At 41.8% G+C, this 11,881-nt stretch overlaps 1 long non-coding RNA gene across 1 annotated transcript in view; it reads left to right on the top strand.

Moving 5' to 3' along the window:
• Positions 1-3,820: 3,820 nt before the first annotated feature.
• Positions 3,821-11,881, top strand: part of LOC103661532 — a 34,731-nt gene continuing 26,670 nt past the window's right edge. Inside the window, exon 1 of the long non-coding RNA XR_005833749.1 lies at positions 3,821-4,381. This is a non-coding gene — a long non-coding RNA (uncharacterized LOC103661532). The remainder of the gene's footprint in view (positions 4,382-11,881) is intronic.

Here is an 11,881-nt window from a genome sequence, read left to right on the forward strand (position 1 = left end):
GCAGGAGCAGGGAGTATGCAGGGAGAGCCTCTGTCTGGACTATAGGCTTGACATCTGTGACAGGTGAGCAGGAAGAAAGGAGGACTGAGTAGGAGGAGGCTCAGGCTGTAGTGTGGTTCTAAGGTTGGGCCAAGCTGATAGGGTGTCCTGGAACCAAGTTGCTTGTCAAAGGAGTCCCATATTCAAGAATGGGCTAGTGCTAGTACCCTCACTGTGCTCAGTCAGTGGCAGGGAGCAGCCGTGGGGAAGCATGACCTTACAGTGAATGCCGTAGTGGTATGTAGGACCCCTCAGCTAGGACTCCGTCAGCTGTACTTCCTGCAGCCAGTTCTTGAAGGAGTTCTGAGCAGAGCATTTCTATAGCTGCACCCCTTGTGCCACACAGATGCATTTCTTGCAGGTTTGGGGAGCAACTCCTCCATGATTTTCCATGCACCTCTTCTAGAAGAAGGAGTTTGGATGGTCAGTAACCCCTGTCTCTGAAGGGCCACAACTAGTACTCACCTTTTTAAATTTTCCTCATCCACAGCTATCACCTTCACCAGTTTTGGTGGCTTACCTCATAGTATAACCCAAACCTTCATTCCTGAGGGGTCTGAACCTTTGGTAATCTTCTCTGAACCTTTGATAAACTTCTCAGACAGGGGTTGCTACTCATATCCATTAACAGTTGCAGTGGAGCAAGGGAGTATCAGCAGACACCAAAGGGATTGTGTTCTGCATGTATTTCTCCCATCTCCCCCTAACTGCCTCTGGTCAAAGTCAGTACTCCTGTTAGGAGGCTGACCACTCCCTGGACATAAGTTCAAAGTACCTTGGTGATAGTCGTAACTTAAAGAGAAGCAGGACTTGTGCTGTGTTCTCTAGCAAGAGTGTGTACCCCTTTAGCAACTAATTCTTCCAACCCTGCAAAGCCCAGAGTTTTAGGAATGGGAAGCCGTGGGTTGCTAGGAATGGTGGAGCCATTCCTTTTCTCTCTTGGTCCTTGGACACAAAGGTTTGTGATTTGGTGAATTTAATGCATTCAGAAGGACAGTACCCCATCATTTTACCATATTGTATCTGAGCTGGTGCTTACATTATGTTATTAGCAGGCCATTCCAGTAATCTGTGAGACTGTGTATTTCTGCACTGTGTATGTGCTATGACCAGTGGGGTCCTTTGGGCCCAGTTTCTTACCTCCTTTGCTTGAAAGTAGGTTCCCTGGATGAATACTGTGTTGAGTGGGATTCATGCCTGTGAATTAGGCATTCTGATAACGCCCAGGTAGTGGTGCTGGCTGAGACTTTGTGACTGATATCTGGGAATACTGGCATAGGTATCTCCGTGAAAATTAATTGCTGGCCCTTCTAGGATCAAAAAGAGCAGTATAGTCATGTTGACACCGAATGGTCTTTTGTTCTCCTCAAGGAATAAATAGTACCATATCAACACAACATTGGTCTCTGTCACTAACAGTTTGGACAGTCACGCACACAATAGCTAGATCAGCTTTGGTAAGTGGGGGTTCATTTGTTGAGCTCATTCATAGCCTCTATCTCTGCCACAAGCCATTCCATCCACGTGCCCCTTGTGCCTCTTCTAGGTTGGCTAATGTCAACTAGTGGAATTATTCTAGTTGGTGCTTTAGTGCCTCTTTCGTGGTGGATTTTTTTGGTGGACATTAACATGTTATACAAAATACTCTTGACTCCCTCATATCCATCCATAAACCTCTACTCCAGACCTCCTTGTCAGATCTTCTAGCCCTTTTCTTTCCATACCCTGACCAGCCATTGACCGCTGCCCAGAAATCTCATCTAAGGCTCCTTCTACCTAAAATGATAACCAGGCACATAGCTCATAGATCTATCCATTGGGAAGGTTTTCCCTCACCACTGTCTCTCAAGGCCATCCCTTTATGTTTTTTTTTAAAGCAGCCATCGTCCATTTGTGCCTCCCACATATTGAGCTAAGCCAACCCCTCAGCAGACTAAGCTTGGGCATTATCCACCTTCTTTAGCTGGTTTACCCCCAGGGCTCTTGGTGCAAGTGGGAGGAATGACACTGATGCAGTTGTGGTGGGAGATGTGGAAGTCTGTGCTACCTACTCATATACGTGCCCTCTGGTCCTGCTTACGCTCTTTCTCAGATGTACCATTCTTCTGACGGACTGCTGCTGAGTTCATATAACTTTATATCTTGGCTGTTCTTACTAATTCATCTCAAAATGGGCAGTTGTGGACAAATGGTTATTTGGTGCTCATCATCAAGCATTCTGTGTCTACCAGAGCTCAGTCACAGTCCAGAAGCTACTTCTCAAAAGGTATAATTTTCCACTGCAGATAGCATGGCCTTGCTCTGGAATCCCAGGGTCTTGTGATTCTCCCGCCTGGACTTACCATAAACTCCACACTGCATCTTTTTCCACCAATGATGCTTCCTGTACTGTAAAGTCTACTGGGTCTTGTGGCCCAAGCACACAGGGCTGCTTGTACCTTAGCCTAGACCTGATACAGAACTATTTCCTGATCTGGGCTCCACTCAAGGATTGTAGCCTTCTGTATTACTCAGCAGATGAGCCAAAGCAGTAGGTATTCTTAGGTGTGAAATGTGATGCCTACAAAACTCAAGTGGGTCTACCAGGCACAATGCTTCCTTCCAATGCAGCGGTTACACTTTGGAAGAGATCTTGTGGTATGCCCCTGATCACTGGACCCCTAGAAAGTCACTAATATGACAGATTGCTGAACCTTGTTAGGATTAATTTCTCACCCTTCTGACCACGTGTATCTTACCAGGGCTTCTCACATGGCAGCCATCTCTTGTTTGTCCTGTCCAGTCAGCAGGAAGTCATCAATGTCATGTATAAATGCTCTGTGGGATGTCCAGTCAGCCTCGATCTCTGGACTGTGAGAGAGTACAGGAGAGTTCGTAGCCTGAGGGCAAATTTAAGTGAATATTGTTCATTCCGTGTGAGCGTGAACTTTCTGATCGTCTTTTCTAGCTGGAGTAGAAAACACATTTGCCAGATCAATAGCTGCATACCGTGTACCTCCGGCCTACCAGCACGTCTGCTCTAGCAACAGTACTGTGTCCAGCAGAGCAACGGGGATCGGCCATACTCTTTTGACTGCTTGCAGTGGTGTATGTTAACAGTCATTCTCCATAATCCATCTGGTTTGTGCAGAGGTCGGACTGGCAGATTTGATGGAGCTGTGAGACCATATCTGCTCCTTTCCTGTCCACCCACCCCCAATACTTTTTAGGTCCTTAATGGTGGCACCAATCTCCCCTATCCTACCCACCCCCAATGCAATATTGATTTTGATTTGCTGTCTTGGTTGGGGGGAAGAGGTGGGATTTAAGAGGCTTCTTACTTGTTTTTCCTGTCACAGCTCTTATTTCATGGGTCAAGGACCCAATGTGGTAGTTATTCCAACTATATCATTTCTAATTACACACTTGGGAACTGAGGAAATGACAACCGGGTAGGTCCATGGACTCAGTAGACCTACTATAAATTAGACTTTAGATCTCCATTTATAAGATCCCCATTAGTTGTCATTCTAATAGAGTCATAATGACTCCTCAGGTCTTGGGAGTAAAATGTCAACTCAGACTTCGGGCCCTATAATCCTTGCAATATCTGGGTATTCCTCTTTCCCCAGTGCACAGTTACAATAAGTAAATGGCCATAGGTCCTTTTGAGAAACCATTATATCATATACTTGTGGTTTTGCAAGTCTCCCCCGCCCGCCAAGGACCCAACTACCTCTGCAATCAGCAGTTCTGAGGTCTGCTAACTGAGCAAGAGATTGTGCCTTTTTACTGTGATTACACTCGGCTTCCTTCATTCTTGCCTTTTTCTGGCTGTAGATGTCAGAGTACCATTATTGGATATCCATCTATTTGCCTCAAGGACACCATGCTTTAATGATTTCCCAAACTCCCTGCAGATTAAGACTATTTGGCTGCCCCTCCAACCTTGCTGGTCATGACTGCCTCGTGGCTTCTAATGGTTAAGTGCCACCACTTGACCTCTCTTACTGGTATATGTTTGGGGGCAAGGGCATGATCACCATGGAATTTAATGAGCTCAGCTCTCTGATTACTTTTCCTATCATCAGCGCTGGGCTGTAGAGAACTAGCACTGAACTTTTTGGTGATGTTAGTTCTCCTCTCACCAGCACATTCCTATTGACCTTGGTGAATGGTGTGTCTCCTAGGCTTTCCCTTGCACATAATCTGATGGTTGCTGCCTTACTTAATATATCCATCCATCATGCCAACTTCCCTCAGCTCTATTTCTTCCTCTACAGGCTGCCAGGGCAACAAGGTGTTTCCACTTTGCTCAACATTGGCCATCACTTTCTCCAGGCTTCTAGGAGCCATCCGAACAGTGAGTGTCCCCCTTTCCCTAGGGTCCTTCCCAGGGTGCCAAATCCTATGACAAATAATTCTTCCTTTTTCAGGGTTATGCCCCTTCCCCCTTGAAATTCCATCCCAGCAGTACTTCCTTGGCTCCTGCCAGGATACACCAATTCTTGCAGCTCTTTTGGTGTGTAATCTGTTTCTTTTCTTATCAGGGTCAATATATCCCTAACCAGGAAATGCTGGAATTTTACTCTAATTATTGGCCCAGCAGTCCAGAGTATAGACAAGGGAGTGCTCCCTACCTGTTGCCTTGCTGAGAAGAAGCCTGTGTGGTATCTTTCCATACAGGAGAAATGCTAGCTCTTACTAGAAGGGATGGACCACCTCTCCAAGCTCTAGGGAATCAGGGAGGTTTGCAGTGCCCACATCCTCAGAATATCCTTGGAGTTCTCCCACATCATATTTCAGAGTTCTAGTTTTTCCCTACCAGAGACCTGTCCTTAGCAAAACAGACTACACTGGCCGAGCATTTAAATGTCTGCAGAGGTGTGCAACTCTCATGATTAGATCCTGTGTCTGCTCCTCAGCTCCGTCTGCACCTTTACTGCGGGAGGGAAGGGCTGCTTTGTAAACTAGCAGAGTCTGGTCTCTGATTCTCACAGTTAGCCTTTAATTAATGGCCCTCAGTTTCTCATTATTCCTCTGCCAGGCACCACCAGTACAACTTAATAATCAGCAACTCTGCTGTCCTTGGAGACATTGTGCCCTCGTCTCTTTCACATGCTTGAATCATCACACCTGCAAGGGTAGTTCCTCCCATCAGGACATTTTCCTAGGTCATCACACTGGAATCTTCAGCAGTGGAGCCACTCAGACTGGAGCCATTTTTATCAGCCAGGCAGTGAGTGAGCCTGTCTCCAAACTCCATCTTACCTCTTATTTTCTTGCTCTACTCCTAGTACCAGGTTCTAGTCAGGTTCTCTGAGAAACAGATGCCAAGACAGCGTTAGACAAGCAAGAGATTTAATAGAGGAAGTGTCTGTGAAGGTGAAAGGGCAGGGAGACAAAAAAATTAAAAAATAAAAAGGCAGGGAGCAGAAGTACACAGGGAGAGCCTTCTGTCTGGACCGTAGGCTTGATACCTGTGACAGGGAGCCTCAGGAGACAGTGCAGTTCTAAGAAAGCTTTAACCAAGCCAGTGGGGAGTCCTCCAGCCAAAGTTGCCTATTAGAGAATTCCTTAAATCCCTCAGGGATGGGCCAGAACTAGGACCCCTACTGTGCCCAGTCTTGGGCTGGCAACAGCTGAGGAAAGTGTAGGGTTGGCAGGAGCCTGGAGGTGGGTTTGGGGCTGCAGCTGGGGTTCTTAGTAGACTGTGCTCCCCACTGCCAGTTCTCTTGAAGGAGACCTGAGGGGCACATTTCCATGGCTGCCACAGCTACCCGCTTTCATACCCGTTGTCATTATGAATTAGGATCTGTTTATATTTCTACATATAGATCATTCAATAAGTACGCTAATTTTTTACTTACCTGGAACTTAATATAAGTGAAAGTGTAATTCATTTGCAAAGTGCTATTTAAATATTGGTCCTAAGTGATATTGACTGTCATGGAATTGGAAGTGACCAATGGCAGAGAAAGAAGCCAAGCTCAACATTTAGCTCTTGGCACATAGTGGGTGCTCTTTAAATGTTTGTTGACATAAATAAAACCCACACTTGCATTCCTGGTGGAATATTTACTGATGATTGTAGTTATATATTTTCATGACTTAACACTTTTCTCCTCATTCCTTTGTCCTCCATAAGCCTGAGAATGCAAAATGTCTCTATTTAAGGAGAGTGCCTTTTTAAAATATATTTTGTCCTGAAATATTAAAAAGTATATTGTTCAGGTGCATAAATAAAAACATGTAACTCAATTTTTGATGGTGCTAACATCAAAAAATGTATTTGATAAAATAAAAAGTTGGTTAAATTGGAGCCATTGAACTCTGAGGCATAACTGCTTAAATTTACCTTTATGAAAATATGCAAGCTATTTTTGTCATTCATGCAGCACGTCAGTTTGATTCAACTAATTGAAATAATTGATTCAAATCATGAAAATATATCCATACCCAAAAATAGAGTCAAATATTTAAAGTTAGGCCAAACAGATATTACAAAATACCTTTCTGATTTTATTGTTTCATTGAGGAATAATCACTATAACTGAAACAGGACCCAACCATGATTCTTAAGGGATGAGGATGAGAGTGTATATATCAAATCATGCTGTTAAGAAACAATGCCCCAGGGGCACCAGTTAGTTAAGCAATCCCACTCTTGGTTTTGACTCAGGTCATGATTTTGGGGTCCTGGAATCGAGCCGCATGTTGGGCTCTGCACTCTGCGCTGAGTCTGTTTGAGATTCTCCCTCTCCTTCTGCTCCTCCCCCTGCTTGTGCACTCTCTCTCTAAAATAAATAAATAAATGAAATGTAAAAAAAACGTTTTCCCCTTTGCTTGATTTCTTTTTATGTTTTTTTCTTCAAATTTATAAAACACGAAGGAGGATCACAAATTTTTCTACTTATCGAAGGGGATGGACAAGGGTTTTCAATGATGGAAAGATACTATTTCAGGGTTCTTGCCTACCCAGAAACCATCTGACCACTTTTGAAAGTTTAGAGATTTGCCTTCATCCTTTTTCATTTTTACTTAAAGGGAGTAGGGAGGGGAGTGATGGAAGTTGAATGGTCACAGCGCTTATTATCACTTATGGCCACCGAGTTCTCAACTCAAAGATGATGAGATGAATGCATAGGATAAACCTTTTTTGAGATGTAATTGATATGTAGCGTTAGTTTCAGATGTATAACGTACGATTCAGTATTTGTGCACACTGTGAAATGATCGCCATACATACATAGAATTATAGTTCTTTTTCTTGCAACGAGAAGTTTTAAGATCCATTATCTTAGCAACTTTAAAATACACAGTACAGTATTAATAGCTAGAGTAACCATGCTGTACATTACATCCCCAAGGACGACTTACTTTATAACTGAAGTTTGTGCCTTTTGACCACCTTCACGCATTTCCCTCAACTGCGGCTCCACCAAAGTGCCTCTGGCAGCCATCAGTCTATTGTCTCTATCTGTGAGTTCGTTTTTGTTTGTTTTTGTTTTAGATTCCCCATAGAAGAAGATCACATGATATTTATCTTTCTCTGTCTGATATATTTCACTTAGCATAATTCCCCTGTAGCATAAGCCCTTTGGCTTTTCTTTTTGTAATGCAAGTGTATGACTTAAGGTTTGATCGCTGAGCCATCTCCCTCAAAGAGGCATCTACTTCAAATATGGCTATGTTGAATAGACACTTGCCAGCCTTAGAGCTAAATAGTCAGGCCACAACCCCCTCTCCCCTACCAGTCTCCTTTATTTTAGAGATCTTGGTTGGTTTTGATAAGTGACCGCTTGGGCCTCTTGGTTGGTTTTTTTTTTCCCCCTCTTTCCACACTTTAAATTCCCTCTATTTTGCTTTAAATAATTCACCAATAAAAAGTGAGCCTAAACCCTAGGCCCTCATCCTCAACCTTAATAAAATCAGAACCCTAGGGCCATGCATGCCCTCTTTCTTTTTCACTCTATCCGCAACCTCCCTGTGTAGCCACAGATGTGCCATGTAATTTCTAGGTACCATAAGTAATTAACCTTTCTTATAAAGTTTCCTGATAGTTATTGCTGAAGGCATTTTGAAGTTATAATAAGAACCATAAGGGCTGGTTCAGGCACAACATTGGTTATTGATAGGCTGAGACTGGCACACAACATGCCCTCAAGGTCCATCCATTTTGTTGCAGATGGCAAGATTTAATTCTTTTTTATGGCTGAATAATATTACACTGTGTAAGTGTATGTGGTTTTTTTTATCCTTTCATCTGCTGATGGATAATAAAGTTGCTTCCCTGTCTTGGCTATTGTGAATAATGCTTCAGTGAACGTGAGAATGCAGATACCTCTTTGAGATCCTGATTTCAGTGCTTTTAAATATATATCCAGAAGTGGGATTGCTGGATCATATGGTAGTTCTATTTTAATTTCTTGTGGAACCTCCATATGGTTTTCCATAATGGCTGTACCAATTTACATACCCACCACACGTATACAGTGGTTTCCCTTTTCTCCACATCCTTGCCAACACTTGTGTTTTCTTCCTTCCTTTCCTTTCCTTTCCTTTCCTTTCTCTCTCTTCTCCCTCCGTCTCTTTCCCTCCCTCCCTNTCTTTTTTCTTTCTTTCTTTCTTTCTTTCTTTCTTTCTTTCTTTCTCTTTCTTTCTTTCTTTCTTTTTCTTTTTCTTTCTTTCTTTCTTTCTTTCTTTCTTTCTTTCTTTCTTTCTTTCTTTCTCTCTCTCCTTTCTTTCTTCCTTCCTTCCTTCTTTTCTCTTTTCTTTTCTTTTCTTTTTTTTCTTTTCTTTTCTTCTTTCCCCTTTCTAATAACCATCCTAAAAGGTGTGAAGTGATATCGCTTTGTGGCTTTGATTTCCATTTCCCTAATGATTAGTGATTTGAGCGCCTTTTCATGTACCTGTTGGCCATCTTTCTCTTCTTCAGAAAAATATGTATTCTGATTCTCTGCCCATTTTTAAAAAAGATTTATTTATTTGAGAGAGAATGAGAGAGAGAGTGGGGCAGGAGGGGCAGAGGGAGAGAGAGAATCCTGAAACAGACTCCTTGCTGAGCGCAGAGCCTGACATCGTTTGATCCCAGCACCCTGAGATCACAACCTGAGCCGAAATCAAGAGTTGACTGCTTAACTGACTGAGCCACCCAGACACCCCTGCCCATTTTTTAATTGGATTGTTTTTTGCTGATGAGTTGAATGAGTTCCTTTTATTTTTTGGATATTAACCCTTTACGAATATATGATTCGTAAATATTTTGTCTCATTCAGTAGCTTGCCTTTTTGTTTGGTTGATGGTTTCCTTTGCAGGGCAGTAGCTTAATGTAGTCCCACTTAACTATTTTCAAAAGCTTTTGGTGTCAGATACAAAAAGTCATCGCCAAGACCAATGTCAATGAGCTTACTGCCTGTTTTCTTCTTGGAGTTTTATGGTTTCAGCTCTTACATTCAAGTCTTTATTGTATTTTGAGTTAATTATTGTGTATGATTTAAGATAGTGGTTTATTTTCATTCTTTTGCATGTGGCTGTCCAGGTTTCCCAGCACCATTTATTGAAGCGCCGTTTCTTTCTGCCCTGTATATTCTTGGCTCCTTTGTCATCAGTACTTGACTATGTATGCATGGTTTTATTTCTGAGTTCTCTGTTCTGTTCCATTGATCTGTGCAGTTTTTTTATGCCAATACTACACTATAATTTAATTACTATTGCTCTATAACATAGTTGTAAATCAGGAAGTATGATGCTCCTAGCTTCATCCTTTCTCAGGATTAGTTCGAAGATTTAGGATTTTTTGTGGTCCCATACAAATTTGAGAATTATTTATTTTAGTTCTATGAAAAATGCCGTTGGAAGTTTAATGGAGATTGCATTGAATCTATAGATTGTTCTTAGAAATATGGATGTTTTAACAATATTGGTTCTTTCAATCCATGAGCATGGTGTAGCTTTCCATTCCTTTGTGTCATCTTCAGTTTCTTTCATCAAGGTCTTATGGTTTTCAGAGTACAGGTCTTTCACCTCCATGGTTAAGTTTATTCCTAGGTATTTATTCTTTTTGAGATTATATGAGATTGCTTTCATGATTTCTCTTTCTAATGGTTTATTATTAGTGTATTGAATCATAACAGATTTTTTGTGTTGATTTTGTATCCTGCAACTTTACTGAATTTGTTTTTCCTAATAGTTTTTTGGTGGAGTTTTTAGTAATATGTCATATAGGCTTTTTTAAAAACCAGTATAAAATGATGTTTTAAAAAAACCCAAACACTTGGCACATATTGCAAATATTCAGGAAGTGGAATCACTTTTTTTTTTTTTACATTTTATTTATTTATTTGATAGAAAGCGAGGCAAAAAGAGAGAGAGAGTGAGCACAAGCAGGGGGGAGGGGCAAAGGAAGAGGGAGAAGCAGGCTCCTCGCTGAGCAGGGAGCCCATACAGGGCTCCATCCCAGGACCTTGAGATCATGACCTAAGCTGAAAGCGGATACTTAACTGACTGAGGCACCTAGGCATCCCGGGAAGGGGAATCACTTCTGATATGAGTCTTAATCCTCTGTCATTGAAGTTAAGGAGTTTAATAAAAAACTTACTTTTTTTTTTTCTTAAAAATGTTTAAGAAGAGTCTGGCTTTATAGTTCCTAGTTACCGTGAAGCAGGGCTTTTTACTTTTAGCCCTGTGGTTCTCAACTGGGGCCAGTTTTGTACCTTTGGGGACATTTGACAATGTCTGAGACTTTTTTTTATTGTTACACCTGGTCGGGAGGGGTTGTTGCTAGCATCTAGTAGGTAGAAGCCAGGGACGGATGCTGCTGAACATCCTACGAGGCGTAAGACAACACCCCCCACAACAAAGAATTATCTGGTACAAAATGATCAACAGTGCTGTTGTTGAGAAACCTTGCTTTGGTCAAATTTAGCCAAGCCACTACAGAAATAACAGGGATCCATCTTTTTTTTTAAATCAAAATTCGAAACTGCAAATTTTAAGCAGTTTATAATTCATTGAGAAAAAAAAAAACAGGTAGGAAAGCTATTTCATTATCTAGCAATATCTTACACTTACAGGCAGTAAGAATGAGCCTAGCAGGAAAGTACATCTTTCCCTTACAGCCTGTCCTGAGTAATCAGTTCCAGTCACTGAGGCCAACATTCACTGATTTACAAAGTGGAGTAGCATGGAAGTTTTTTTTTTTTCTCTCTCTCTTTTATCATTTGAATCTGATCTTTCTCTTGCTGTTTTTCCTGCTCCTGCTTTGGCTGATCTCAAGTCTGATTTGCACCTTAGCCCAGTGTCAACGTATATACCACTTAAAAAATGAAACAGCCGTAGTATGGTGTTTGCTTGGCATCTTGTCAGGGCACTGTGTACTACTGACTTGGAAGTAACACCTGCTGAGTCACTGGTACTACCTCCTGCTACACCCCGTGGTTTCCATAGTGATGTCTCCGTGAATTGCACTCAACAGAACCTGACTGGTGAAAGAGAAGAGCAATTTCCTGTCATTCAAGCTCTCTGTTAATCTAGAAATGGGAACATGATTTTAACCATTTTCAAATTTAACTTTACCAGTCCAAATCTTTTGGAATAAAATGCACAGATATGTTTTAAGAAGTGAGGTTGTTAGGGTGAAACCCTTAATAGGAAAGGAAGGAAATAAGGTGGTAGGTGATGGGAAAGAGTTATTTAGGGAGATAGAGAAATGCTAGTGAATACAAAAGATTGATAGTAACTTCAGGAAAGAAAAGTTGCATCAAATGCCTTGTTATTAAGTCTTGCACCTTGGTCACTGCTATAGGCCTTATCTTTGATGGAGCCAGAGAAAGCAGATTGTTATTCAACCAATTTTTTTTTT

Source organism: Ursus maritimus, unplaced genomic scaffold (assembly GCF_017311325.1).
Source record: "Ursus maritimus isolate PB19 unplaced genomic scaffold, ASM1731132v1 scaffold_9, whole genome shotgun sequence".
NCBI classification, from domain to species: Eukaryota; Metazoa; Chordata; class Mammalia; order Carnivora; family Ursidae; genus Ursus; species Ursus maritimus.